This window comes from Haliaeetus albicilla, chromosome 12, assembly GCF_947461875.1.
Source record: "Haliaeetus albicilla chromosome 12, bHalAlb1.1, whole genome shotgun sequence".
NCBI lineage: Eukaryota > Metazoa > Chordata > Aves > Accipitriformes > Accipitridae > Haliaeetus > Haliaeetus albicilla.
The window spans coordinates 23,287,140-23,301,894 of record NC_091494.1 but is presented as its reverse complement, the minus strand read 5'-3'; the positions used below and the strand labels follow the sequence as shown (position 1 = coordinate 23,301,894).

Genomic DNA, 14,755 nt, shown 5'->3' with positions numbered 1-14,755 from the left:
CAGCCTCCCTGGTCGTTCCCGCCCCTGGAAAACCACCTGCTGATGGGATTTTCTTGAATATCCATACAATGCTGGCAGTTTTGCTTAGAATCCCAGCTCCTGGAGTCAGGGGGTTTATGCATTTCTAGTCCAATTTGTGGCCATGATGGTTGCTTGAAAACATCGACAGCTAAAACACTCCAAACACACACAGGTGCTACCAGAAAAGTGTTACACGTGCCTCTCCATTTTCTAAGCACCTGGAGCCCGGTGCAGGCTGAGAAGTCTCCATTCCCCCTCCCCACAAACTGCCCAGGCTACGCACCCATATCTCTGAAAAGCAGCTTCTCCATACGGCACAACTGCTACAAGGACTTAGCCGTGACGTGAATGTTGATCTATAGCGTAACAGTTATATTGGGAAGTGACGTTGCTTTTCAGCTACTTCTTGTATAAAAGTGGGCACTGTCCTGTGTGTGCTCAAAGTGTGATGGACAGGAACTCAATGGCACCAGGGAAATTGCCGTAAATGTTTACGGGTGGTACTTCCTATGGGGCAGACTTTCAGCTGATGAAAGTCAGCATTGCTCCACTAAAGGTGATGCTAACAGTGATGTAGGCTGATTCTTCCAACAAATCCGTTGCTTAAGGAGTGTGTCATAACAGCTAAATGTCTGCTAAATTAATTGTTTTAGATCCAAAGACTTTTTTTTAGACATCTAATGCTGGTAAGCTGTTGGGCCGCAGAATGTTTATGCACAAACACACACACAGAAAAATAGCCAAACCAACTTATTCAACTAGGACAAGCGATTCTGAAACAACCTTAACACTACCACACCGGCACACAGTGCTGACAACAATTCACAATTTCCCTTCCTCTAATAGACAGTTCAAATACGGGCAAAGCTCCTGTCAGAGCATTTAATATCTGCTGTAAGCCTCTGTTTAGCAGGAAGATTACATCCCCCAGATTTCACAGTTCAAAAGTTCATACAGTACTGTTCTATTTATAGACTGCCTGACACTGCCTCTTCTTCAGTGGAATTCTGGGGGGGGGGGGAAATCAGTCTGAACAATTTTACAACAAGGTTTTAAAGAGTTTGTTTTATGCAGCCAGGACCAAGTCTCAGTCCTGCATCAGAAACTTTTGTTTGCCGGCATGGGGCAATTAAGAATTCTTCCGACCTGCCATTAAACTCGACACTTTGAAAAGACAGTTAAAATTCAGAACTGGATAATCAATACTAAAATGAACATATCCTTTGCTTCTAGTTAATAATTTTCTCAGGAGGAACAGGAATGGCTTTTGAAAAAAAAGAATTTAAGGAATCCACAGGTTAAAAATTACTTTTGCTGGAACAGAATGATTATGAATAGAAAGACCCTTCCAGCCTGTGCATCCTTGATTATTTTTATATCTAGTTTTCACTTCCCATTGTACATCCTTTCTCTAGGTCTTTCAGCAAGTAGATCCCTCAAACTCTATCTTGGTGCAGGACTGCTTTAAAAATACAAACTAGATATTTTTAAGTCATCTCCAGAAATCCAGTTCCAGAGAGCTAAGATGTAGGCCTCAGTCTAATTTCATTTACACAGATCAAAATCAGAGCTCATTCCATTGGAGTAAGCAGTGCGACACTGCTGTAAACCTGCACTGCTTCTTACTTTTGGCAGTTTTGCATGTGATGCTTTTAACACATCTCTGAGCCAACTGATTTGAGTGTATTCTTTAATTAAACCTCTGTTTTAAAAATGAGGCAGTACTCATGCTTGTGGAGCGCTCTGCTGTGCCAGTGCTTTCAGGTTGATGTCCTTCATGCACAGCCTCCATCCAGCTTGACCCTGCCCTGGTCTGGGGTTGGCAGTATCACACTGATGTGCCTTTTTATTCCTCAGTGCAAATGATCAAATTCCTATTTTATAGTTGTACTGAAAAGGGAAGAGGTAGAGAGAGGGAAAGCTTTTGGAACAAATCAAGAAGAGGACTCAGATTTACATCTTCTGGAGCTGCAGAATGATAATAAAGCTGCTCTGCCATCTTTATTGCCAGAACTGGGTCTAGAAAGTCCTGTCTCTGCATATATGTCCTCTACTTAGCAGAGTACTTTATGAATGTAAAATGTGTTGACTATCTTTCAAGTAGCACGTCAGCTAGCTAGAGAAATTATTTTGTTACTGATTCATCTGAATATTAAAAACATCAGACAACATTTCTCAGAAATGTGGTTTTCCGTAAGTAAATATGTTGGTACGATGGTTAGTTTACTAAAAGAAGCACAGGTCTGACACTCTTTTATAATTGAACCCAGCATGTTTTAGCTTGTGGATTGTCTTCAGGTCACAGCTAGATGAAGTATCCCTTAGCCACTTGCTCCATGCAACATCATCTTTCACAGAGCAGCTTCTCACCATCTTTTCTTCTCCATGTTTCCCTCAAGGCATCATGAGCTAGATGGGACAGAGGGTTGTGCATGACTTTTCTACACTGTAAGTATCACAAACAGTGGGACAACCTCATTCTTTTTCACAGTACTCCAGAGGTCATAAAGTATGTGCTTGAAGACATGTGTGCATTTAATCAGTTCACACATTGAATAAAATTAAGCTCAAGTTTAGGCATGCTCTATCCGAATGGAACTCTAGCTTGCAACCACGGCACCCAGATTTCAGCCAAATATCTTGCATCTTTACAAAATCGTACAATTTTCTGCCTAGTGCTATTCTGCTCCCTTTTCCCGAGTGGAATGCACCTTCCAAAGGCATAATATGTAAGCTCCTTGACAGCATATCTTCCGACAAGATTTGCCCCACTAGTCCTTGCAGAGCAGCCCACATACCCTCGGTTCGCCCTCCTCTCAGCTGAGATGGCAGAAGCAGGGCAGTCTAAGTGCCGCTTCTCGTACTCAAATTGCGAGCAGCAAGCTGCTTACACAAATCCTCCTCACGGCTGGCCCAGCATGACAGCTTTCGGCATGGTAACGCAGGGCTGTATGCCTGGAAGAGCCAGCCAGCCTGCAGTGGTGGGAGCATTTTGATGACAGACTGCAGTAAATATTTAATTATTGTGTGATTTCTTCTGTGCAAACCTCAAAGTGTTTCTCAATATCAATACTTGCTCTAGTTATATGTAACCATCTTTCAACTTTAAGAAATATATTCAGGAATGATAATAAATATTTCATAAAACTGTAACTAAAAGCTGTTTGTAGATATTAGGTGACCTGCTGCTTATTCCGAGGTGAGAGGAAGTACTTCAAGAGTGTATTAATTTCAAATAATTTTAGAGAAGTCTTATATTTGTTGGATATCTGCTTTACCCAGCAGAAAATCAAGGCCAAGATGACTCAGTCATTATACTGTAACGTGAATTCACTATCCTCCGTTCATACAATATACAAGACATGATTCAAGGTTAAGCATAGAATATCAAAAGACTCAGAGCATGGACAATTTTAATGGTGAAGGAACCTTGACTTTTACTGATTATATTAGTTCAACTAAAATTGACCTTCAATATATGAAGATTTCATTTTCACAAATAAATGGTATGACTGATGCCTTTTATTAGGCTTACAAAAAAGTAATCAGAATTGAAGCTTTCAAGGCCACAATCTCTTTTTCAGTTCGAATTACAGATAACAGAAGGAAAGACATAGTTATGAGATCTTAAAAGCTAAACTAATCTTTTGTTTGTTTGTTTGTTTCTTAATAAAAGCCAGTAGTATTACTACTTATCAGGTCCTGCTAGCTAGCATTGCTGCTAAGTAACAACATGCCACCTTCCAGCATTATCACCAGAGTTGTTGCTTGTGCATATTTATCCAGTTAATGGGATGGATTTATTACAAGTATTGAATAATTTGGACCCAGCCTACACTGATGTATTTTATGGCATGTGGTCAACACAGCTATTATGGCATGGATCTGCAACTGCTCTATAAACTGGAGCATACAGTCATTAAAATGAATGAGCACAAGTGTTTGTTATGCTGTTTTTAATTATATGTTTATCTCTTTCTCTTTTATATTTCCATTTTATTTATACCACATGTGGTCACATATGGGCCATAGATGTCATCTTAGGGGGTTTAAGCAAAACCTAGGCAACCATCTTACTTTACTCAGGAGGGCATAACTTACCTTAGCAGCAATTATAGGTCTATATATCTTAATTTACATACATATTCCTGATTTTTAGTGAAGTCCAGGATCCAGAGTTGAGGGTATTCTGAAGAGAAAAGGAGCAAATCTCCATCATGTGGAACACTGATTATGACAGGGATTGTTTTAATGCTTATCACAGGTTAAACTTAGGTTTATTATTTAAATTAGATGTTTACATTATGACTTGGACATTTCCTGAAGAAGTTTCTTTAATAACTTGCATAGAACAGAAAATCCTGGAGACTGAAACTCATTGAACTGTTAGTTCAACAACTAATAGTTTAAAATGATAATTTAAGGCACAAATTAATGATACTTTCAGGGCTCAGTTCTGTTTTCTTAAAGTTCTGCCATGTGGATAAATATCACTCCCTTGTACACTGATGAAAATCAGTCTGAAAGGATAGTACAGGTATTGGAAGACATCTCTGATAGCACAACTCCACCAAAGCTTCCAATGGACAGGAATGCACTGGAAACGAGGCTCCATGTAATGGCGCAAGAAATCCAGGGGAACGGACTTTGCCTCCAGGGATCATTGGCATCCTGTTAGGTCTGTGGTTTATACCATGAAAACCATTTGACTTATTAGTTGGCTTATGTGCTTATTCTTCATGTGATTTTATGGGTGGAAATGGGCCAGAAAAACTGAAAGGAAATTGAAAGCATGCTTGCAGTGAGTTGTACAGCCTTCAAATTTACTTTCTATGAATGTTAATGCCAGAACGCACAATCATCTAAACTTTCATTAAAATCAAAGACATCAATTTAAGTCATGTAGTTCCTTTGGACAGTTAGGAGTCAAAGAGAGTAGTGTCCAGACACATGAATCTATGAAAATTTGCATATATACCTTACTTTCTTCATTGGGTGGTCTATCAGTTGTATTCCCAACATTGGCTCAAGGTCTATATTTTTCACATGACAGAATGTGAACAACTTATGCATTTAGCTAAATCTGCTTAACCTGGGTCAAACTACACCCGTGTTGGAGCTCTGCCATCATAAGCAAAAAAGAATTATAGATCTGATGGTACATGTTCTGATGAAGGAGAAACAGTGACACTGGGCTGATCAACAGTTTAACAATGACACATGTGGCTCCCTCTGAGGACAGGATCAGGTCTATTGAAATGATCAATTTAAGTTTTAAATTATACTTTTAATTATTTAAAATAGAATGTCAGCAGAGCTAGGGAAAAAAAATCCCTTTGTGTCAAACAGTAATTACATCTGACTTTTCCACCGAAAACTGAGTGGTGTAGTACTGCATTATAACTGCTTAAAAGTATAAGGTTCTTTCTTTTGCATAGTTCAGATTGTGCACTGAACTAGATAGCTTTGTTAGTAGGGCACTCAGCTCTTCGTTCCTGGAACCCCACTTGAACTCTTTACTTAAATGAATACACTGGTTTTGCTCAGTCATTAGTAGGCAGTAACTCGTATCAAAATGCATTGCATTTAATTCAGGACAGTTGGCAGTCTCTGCACAAGAGAGACTCCAAAATGAGCCAGCATATGAAGGAGAGGAATGTCTTCAGCTTAGAGCTGGGGTTACCACTAGGGCAAGGAGGGGATTTTCTCACTCCAGCTGTCTGCATCAGAACTGGTATTCAGTTCCTCGTATTCTGAGACTGGTAATCTTGGGGCAGGGGGCAGGGGGAAGCCAAACACTCAAATGCTCACTTAGAGAACAGAAAATTGTAAACAAGACATGTAAAAAAAAAATTTTAAAAAAAATCAGACCTATACTTGCTCGTGCATCAATCACCTCCATTTCAGATGTGATGCCAAAGAGAGAGGATGAATGAGGGCTCAGCTCAGTTAGGAAGAGTGCAAAAATCAACAGCACTAAAGCTACTTTTCAGGTTAGCATAATCTTCTGTCTGCAAACACTGTCTGGTTTATCTGATATTTTTTTTATTGGACAGCTGTGATCTTCTCTTTTCAAAACCTTGTCACTGCCGTTCAGCAGAAATGTAAGTGATATGATTAAGGAACATGGCATCTTGTATAATCGGTCGTAATCATTATCTAGGGGTTTCAGTAACATGACACATGCACAGCAACAGCAGCATCTGCTATGGACTGACAGATATCTCAAGCTCAGGATGATGGAAGCACACTCAGGGATTTGTAAACTTGTCTTGGCTAATGCCACTATCCTGATGTGAACCTGTTGTTGGCTATGCTGCTTAAAGGCCAAAGATTAAAAGTGTTTTATAAAGTTCATCCTATCCCTCATGAACCTACATCTCTGGCTGGTGTGGGATGTATTACCTTAGCAGACCTTTCCCACTTTCACTGATAGGGTGGTACTTTTGGAAGTAGCTGTAAAGAGCAGAAATCTATTTTTATAGTGTTTCCTCACTGTGCATCAGGTTGGTCTTTTACAAACACTCAGTACTGGATTAACTATGTTTCCAGAGAAGTCAACAAAGTTGAATTGCATAGTATACTATGTAAGTTATAAACACTTGGGGACACCGCAGGGACACGTGACTGTAACTTGAGTGAGCACTACCATGTCTTTGCTGCTTGCCTAAAAGCTCCATACCCTACATATGAGCTGAAGACTGCCAGGCATGGCCCCGGTGACAGCAGCCATATTCTGGATGCTTTGTGAGGGAGATCTGAAGTCTGTTTCTTCCTCAGCCTGCAGAGACTAAAATCCAATCTCTCACTTTCTGTACATGTTCCCCAGCCGTGGTGCTATTAAAGATCTGGGAGAAGTAGAGATGAGAGATGTTTTCCATGCCTCCTTGTTATAACAGAGTCACTGGAAGGCAAATGGCAGTAAGCCAGGAGGAGAACAAGCAAATGAGAATCACGCCAGAAATGGGATACATGCTTTTTTTTTTTTTTTTATGTTTTTTGTTTTGGGAAAATTTAGAACAGCTGTAAACTGCATTAATTTACTCTGAGGTCTGACTGATTGCCAAGGCCATGGTTGAAGACATCACTTTTGCACACCAACTGTGGAAATTCATCATTCCTCGATGTTGACACCAGAGGATTAAGACTTGGGCACTGTTCCTTTATTGTGACTCCAACATTTTGCTTTTGGTCACTTCTAGACAGGATCTTGTATTCAGCTTGCTCCATTCAACTTTTTCTAAACATTACTGCAGCTGTATTTCTGGGACTGTTACAACCTATCAGCCAGTGGGCAGCGTGAAGTCAGGTTTGTTCTGCAGTGAAGCAAAATGTTTTTATGCAAACATGGCAGTTTGTAAAGGTAAGGTCCATCTAGACAGGCTGCTTGTAACAGTACCATTTATTTGCATCTGTCATACATCTCAGTTACAGGAGTGTTAGCATGCAATATTCACAATTTATGGATCCCAAGTAACATTTAGGGTTATTACCAAGTAACACCAAGGATTACGTCCATTATCCAACAATTGTGAATCATGACCACATTGAAAAAACTGGACAATCTTTAAGTGACTTAAATGCTTTAAAGTAATTGCATAAACTTCTGCATATTATATATATATTCATTTCTACTCCTGAGCAGAATACAGATCATGTTTCATCAGACCATGTTATCTAAGAATAACACAGCTAATTGTTCCAAAAGTATTTATTCCCACTTTACTTTTTTAAGGCTTTATGGATAAGGATGTTTCATAAAATTTTAGAACATTATGATTCAGATATCCTTAGTCTCCCCATGTAGAACTTTATTCCACAAATCATCTCCTTAGGTTAGCTTTTTTGATTATGGGAAAGGGCTATGCTGATTTATACCATTTGAGAATCTGGACCATTGAGTTCAAGAGGATGACTAATGGAGTCAGGTGCTCATCAAGTTCAGTGATGGTATCAGAATCTGATTCTGCTTGTGTTCAGAGACAAAGGATTGAGAACTGATGAAAGGAGAGGCAATTAGTTAACCGCATTTATGAAGGAGACAAATACAGAATGCAAATGCACCTCCCTCTTTAAGACTTCCTCTACTATTGCCTCATGGAACACACAGAAAAACCCATTTTGCTTTATTCTCAAATACAAACATATTGAATGATTATTGTGTAAGTGCCAGAATGTAGGTATCAAAACTCACTCTTCCTTCTTGTTTTCTTGCAGGTCAAGGTTTGAAAGAAAAATATGTGTAGAAAGAAAACAGGCACAGATCAGATGTAAAAATCCACCTGCTCCATTTATTAATGTGATTCTGCATGTGAAAATATAATGTCAGAAATTAGGTAGCATATGAAAGTACAGCTAGATAAATTTAAACAGAATTTTGAATAAAGATACATTTGGAAATATAAAACAGGGTGAGATTAAACATAATGTAATCAAAGGTAGAGAAAAGAATATGACACAACAGGGCAATGATCAGAATTTCAGCACTTAAAAATTGCATTTTTACAGAAGACATTGCCACAGGTGAAGTTACTTCTACTTCTCCCACTTTCTGCACGGGTGTAAGCAGGTGTTCCTTCCTTCTCTTTGCCTCTGAGACAAACACCTGCTAATATTAGCTACCTACTTCCAGTCACCACCAGAAGGAGCTTAGCAGATGATATTTTCATTGGATTGTGCAATAATGTGAAGTCTTCTCTAATCTTATTTGGCACATTACCCATTGGATTTATGAAAATCCTTGATGAACTTTAACCTGGAGCTGTAGCAGTCACATAAACTCTGCATGTGAGTGTGTGTTGCGGTGGTCATGAGGTGTGCCTTTGACTTGACCTACTGCCTAAGTCTTTGGCTAGGCCTAGAAGTAACGCTTAAATCCAAAGGGAATGAAGTATAAAAATCAGTCTTCCAAACACACAGCACTTTGGCTGATTAGCATGGAGAAAAAAAGAATTAATAATGAGGAGGAAAAAAAAGATAGCCAAAAACTACAAACACCAGGGAGCCTGTTTCAGTGTTACTTGAAAATAAAGCAACAATAGCAAGGCTAGTCATCTCATTAAATAATAATTTGTTATTTCCCTTTAATGCTGCACATGTTCTTGAATGGTTCTGACTTCTTAAGACAGTTTGACTATAATTTTCACATATCTATCAATAGGAAAGTTGTATAACTTTTAATGAGTCCTTGAACTGACCGCCTGTGAACAAGAGGTATCGTAAACCTTGTCTCTTGAAATATGAAAAATAATTTGAACATAAGTTTTCCTTGATGTGGCTGATCTAAAGTGGGTTGTGAAACTACTGGCAGACAGCTCAAGCCATCCTCCCTACAAAATTAAAACATGCCTATCACTTCTGTCCAATGGCAAGGAGTAGAATGTGTTCTCATTTCTCACGCTTGGAGAATTGCAAGTAATTAGAGAAGGAAAAAAGTCTCTGTTTATTAAAGATTGATTCTTTCATTAGGAGGGTATATTGATATATTTCTTTGTGGTCAGAGTCCAGCCATCAGGAGAAATTTCTAGTTGTTGAAACTATCCTGATGGTCTTTCACGTCTACATGATTTGTAAGTTGGACATCTTGTGACAACAGAGAAGTATGTGCTTTGAGCTGGATTCTGGACTCAGGGGAATTTCATTTTCATATGAAATTATATTAGTATAGCTTACTGCAAAATTTCAGAAAAAAGTCATGTGAAGAATGTAATTTCATTTCAGCTGAAACAGCTTGTAAGTTTTACCAGCTCTGACTACAGTGCTGATGACTGGTCATAAAATGGAGTCTTACTTCTTTTTATTCTTATTTATGTATCATCCGTCAGATATTCCTGTTTCACTCTGACTTCACTGTGCTGATTAAATGTTAATATTTGGGGTTTAAACGGTGTAATGAGTTGATGCTGTATCAATATATCTGTATGAAATTTTTCAAAAATGATGAAAAAATGTTACTTTTTCAACAAGGAATTTTCAAATACATTTAATTAAAAGAACATTCTGTTCTCAAACACAAAACATCTAAATGATGCTTTCAATAGAGAAAGTTTTGTTTCAGGATTTGTTGTAAAATGGTTATATTGCTGCCTTCAAAGGTAAATATTTTCAAGGCATCTGTTTTTTCAAAATATTTGAAATTCTGCATTTTCACCCCAAAGCAGGAAGAAACCAAATGTCAAAAACTGAATGAAATTTAAATTCCAGGTTTACACACAGTTCTTTAATCTTTAGTCCACAGGTACGGGTTATCTTCCAACTCTGAACATCCTGCAGGAACAAAATGCATGTACTGAAACTCCAGTGACATTTTTTTGGAAGACCATAGGTACACTGATTGCATTTCCCAGTATCTGATCTGCAAGGGAGAATGGTGAAGAAGCTAGAAAAAGTGAGAAGGCAAAGCCACCACAAATGCACAAACTGTTTTTACAGAAGTACTGGCGTGAGCAAGGTAACTCCATCCCTTCACTCAGATGGCAATCACTTCACAGGTAACAGGATGTTTTACTGCTTTTGGCAGCATTACAGAGATAACCACTCCATGATGAACACATTTTCAGCAATTTTTCCTGTGCGCTGGCTTGAACCAGGCTTTTCTTTCATGTTAAACATAAATATCCTAGCATTACTCCTATTTCTTTCTTGCCTAAATAAACTGTCTACAGGCCGTGGAAAGAGGTACTTGTTACTGCATTTCTGTTGTGACAATGTCAAAAAAACTCATGCTAGGTGTTTTCCAAAGGGCCATCTTTATCCTGATGAACATCCCAACAGAAAGCATAACTGCATCCTTTTAAAATATCATCCTGGTGCCACAAAACATTGTGTGGATCTATTAAGTGATTTACTGCACCAATAATACTGTCTGATTTTCACACAGTTCTAATGGCAATACATGAAAACTTGGAACTACACGGTATTTCCCTTTGTGGCATTGGTCTCAAATGAGCTAGGTCCCTCATTTCTCCATTTGACATATTCAAATGAATATACAGCAGGAGGAGCTGCCTTACATTTATCCATTCTTCCTGTTAAACATAATCTCCCAGCCTGAGTGCTGAATCACATCTCCCAACTATTTCCTGCTTCAATTGTGCCTTCACTTGTGTTGCTTTTATTTACTATGTCAGCTCGCACCTTTCTTAACAGTGTTGCTTTTCTTCCCCTTCAAACAAACATATCCTTTTCTCTATGGCAATTTTTGAAATGTGTGCTCAAGTCAGGGGTTAGACAAACCTTATCAGTATGCGTGTGTGTGTATGTGTGTGCACTTGTGTATGTAATTCAGGTATTTTCTCTTACTGAGCAGGACGGTTGCATTGGAAAGCTCGTAAAAGCTAGAGTGGAACAACAGCATAATGCATCAAAGGGGGAACTGAGATTCTTTTTTTCCATAATTTTAGCTGAATGCATCACAAAGTGGCAATTATATGGCACATTTTTCTTCTAAAAAATTGGCCTCGTTGTGCCTCTAGACAACAAAACAGCATGAAGAAACCATACAGGCACAGCTTGGTTCCAAATAACCATGTTTACCTAATATACACAAATATGCCAGGCCTAACTATATAAATATTGCTGTTCTGACTTATTTCTGGAAGTTTCTAAAACACATAACATGGTGAGTAGAAAAGAACATTCACTATTTATTTTCACTGTAGAAAAAGGCAGTAAGTCTCAAGAATAAACATATTTGCAATGTGATAGGGAAAGATGACAGGAGTATCTATGGAGCATTTTATACCCACTCATATAGTGAAAAACACACAATGGAAAAATTCATTTGAGGTGTGCAGCTCGAATTTATATAAGAGGCATTTTGATTTATCTAGAAAATATTTTCTATGGTATTTAATTTGAATTGATTCCTGCCATGGTTTTCTTTTTTTCTTTTATAAGATATTCAAGAGATTCTCAGGGTTACATGAAACACTTTTAAGAGAACTACCAGTTATCTCCTCTTTTCTTATCTCTTGGGCAGCTTTTTCCAGCATTCAAAACTAGTGCTTGAGTTTTAAAGCTCCCTCCCAAGATTGCTGTCAGATGAGGTCTATTGACAGGGAGGTTTTGCTCTGGGGACCTAATGTAGTATTTGAATGCATCAGAAATTGCAAATGATGCAAAATGACTCAAAAAAAATATTCCTGACAAGAACTCAGGAAATTCCCAGCCCAGAAGCATGACCGACTTTAATAAACGGCATATTCAAAATGTAACAAAAGATAATTTCAGTCTGATTCCAGGGGAATCGATGGCAGATGAATCTCAGTCTTTGGCACGTGCACCTGGGAATGGTGTCTCGGTGCCCCTGTATCGAGGGCGCAGGGCTGAGATGGCGAGTTCTCCTTTTCTGCCAAACCTGGCAGGTAATGGGATCATGACTGTGGGAGGCACCCGCTACCTGTTAGTCGAGTTTTGACCGAATTCTGCTGATGGTGGCTTCCATGAGGATTCTTATGAAACAAAGTCATGGCAGTCATTCCTCACTCACAATCACCAATCCAAGAATTTTCTCCGTTTTCGGTTTCCAGACCAAACAGGGAATTTATAGGGCCTAACTCACCTCTCAGCTGGTGCAGGGAACAGTGCTGAGATCTAGCAAATATGTCTTCCATGTGATGCTGAGGCTGCCAAAAATTATCATTGGCTTTCGTTTCCAGCTGTGCCAATTTGGGGGATGGGGGTAACAACTGGACCTACTACCAGTTGCTCCATCTCCTGCCTTTCACCCATTGATGCTCTCCCAGAAAGTGCTCTGAGATAGGCACTACCCCTGGGCATGAAATGCTGGAGTCCTGCTCCATGTCCCAGTATAAACTGGTTAAATTGTGATACATCCCACCCTGTAAAACTAAACATCACTATCATTAGAAGCAGTACAAAGAAAAAGAGGTACAAGGAAAGAATGCTGGAGGGGAGGAAAAAAGTATTTATGAAAAGTGTGAAATGGGAACACTGTTCATAGTTTAATTTTTTTTTTTTTTCCAAAATACTTGGCACCACAATTCAGTCCAGCATTTTATTACTGTAAAATTACAAAAAAAAAAAGTCTTCTCACCTTTTTGGCATTTGCTTGCTTTTTAAAGTATTTGAAACAACATGACGTGGTTTGGCTTTTTGTTTTGTTTTTATTTGTGTTTGTTTATTTGTAGGGACAGAGGTGGCTCCACTTAATTACTTTCTTATTCCTCTCTATTTGTCCACTCTGTAAACTTTAATATCTTCCTCCAGTTAGGAAAAATTAGGTTCTGACTAAATGACAGCCTCCTCTTTCTGCTGGCCACTTTCCAAAAGCCAGAAGATACTTAAAGAATTTTTAAGCAGCAAAAGGAAATTTGAAAAAAAATGTAAAAAAGAAGGAAAGATAAGTCACTAGCATTCTTTTGCACTTTTTTCCCACCCAAGTATAAAACTCCAAAATCTTCTTAAAAATCACTCTTTGAGAAGAGAATTTTAAAATTTCAAGTTCAAGTGATTGTTTCGTAGTTATGTTTTACAATCCTATAGAAAATAAATTGTTTTGTGACTGCCAACCTATTCACTGATAATTACATATTTTTTATTAAAAATAGTTCTTGCCAGACATTTTGAGGGGAAAAAAAATCAAATGGCCCTAATAAATCCAAAATATAATCAGGCTTAAATTATCTATCAGTAGATTTGCTGAAGAAATGAATATACTTATTTAATTTACAGCAGTCAAAAACAATGGAAGATTATTAAAAGAGAGCCCTTCCATGAAGAAACATGAAAAGATCCCATTGGATATCTATTCAGTTAGGAAAAACAATGAATAAAGCAAGAGAGATTCTTCAGGGGACTTAATTAAAAAATTCTTTTTTCTTCAAAAAAACATTGTCTAGTGTAGGTCCCTCTCTACTGACACCTTTTTAGTGTCTCCTTATTTCAACTCTCTGGTGTTAAGGTAGGGATTTCATGCTCCACTGAAACAAGTTCCATCATGGATCTAGTCCAACCATAGTGAAATTTAAGCTGAAGAATTAACATCTTGTTTGTTTGTTTGTTTTAATTGAATAATAAGAATAATCTCCTCCAGCTGTGATAATGGGATGGCTCTGGATCTGTCCCACTTCTTAGACCTATCCTTTTATTTCTTTTCTAGAAATCATAAATCTTTGATCACATGGGTCCAATTGCTTCAAAGCCACTACATCATAAACATTATTTTTCCACTGATTTAATTTAGCTTCTATGACTTTTTCCTGGAGTTCTGATCCTTATTCAAATTAAAAGCAAACAAACAAACAAAACCATCTTTTTATTCCTTTTCCTTGTCCAGATGCCTTGCAAGACAAAGGCAAATAATGGCTTTGATCTGGAGAGAGCATGGATTTTCTTTCTTCTTTTAAACAGGCAGAGGATATTCGTTCAAGTGAAGGATCAGGGTCAGGACAGGCAGAGCTTGTAACTGAAGTTGTCTATCTTCAGGCTGTGCAACTCTGCTGCAAGTTTCCCTAATGCCTTGGCAGTGATCCATAGCCTGACCTGGAGACACTGAGCTGAGACGAAGAAGCCAATTAGGTTATAACCTGAAGTTGGTTCAAACAGAGGTCCTGTAGGTGAACTCTGGCTGCATTATCCACTAAGCTGCCCTGAATTGGTATGCAGTTTAAATAGGAACGGGTTGGTTTTGTCAAAAATCATAATTTCCCTAGGAATGAGAGTGGTATAAAATACTGAAAAAATACAATTACAAAAGTTGCTTTCTATGCAG

General features: G+C 38.3%; 1 long non-coding RNA gene across 1 annotated transcript in view; it reads left to right on the top strand.

Moving 5' to 3' along the window:
- The window catches only part of LOC138688069 (uncharacterized), a 65,818-nt gene extending 55,177 nt beyond the window's left edge, over positions 1-10,641 (top strand). The window contains exon 6 of the long non-coding RNA XR_011327132.1: positions 10,252-10,641. This is a non-coding gene — a long non-coding RNA (uncharacterized lncRNA). The remainder of the gene's footprint in view (positions 1-10,251) is intronic.
- Positions 10,642-14,755: the final 4,114 nt, after the last annotated feature.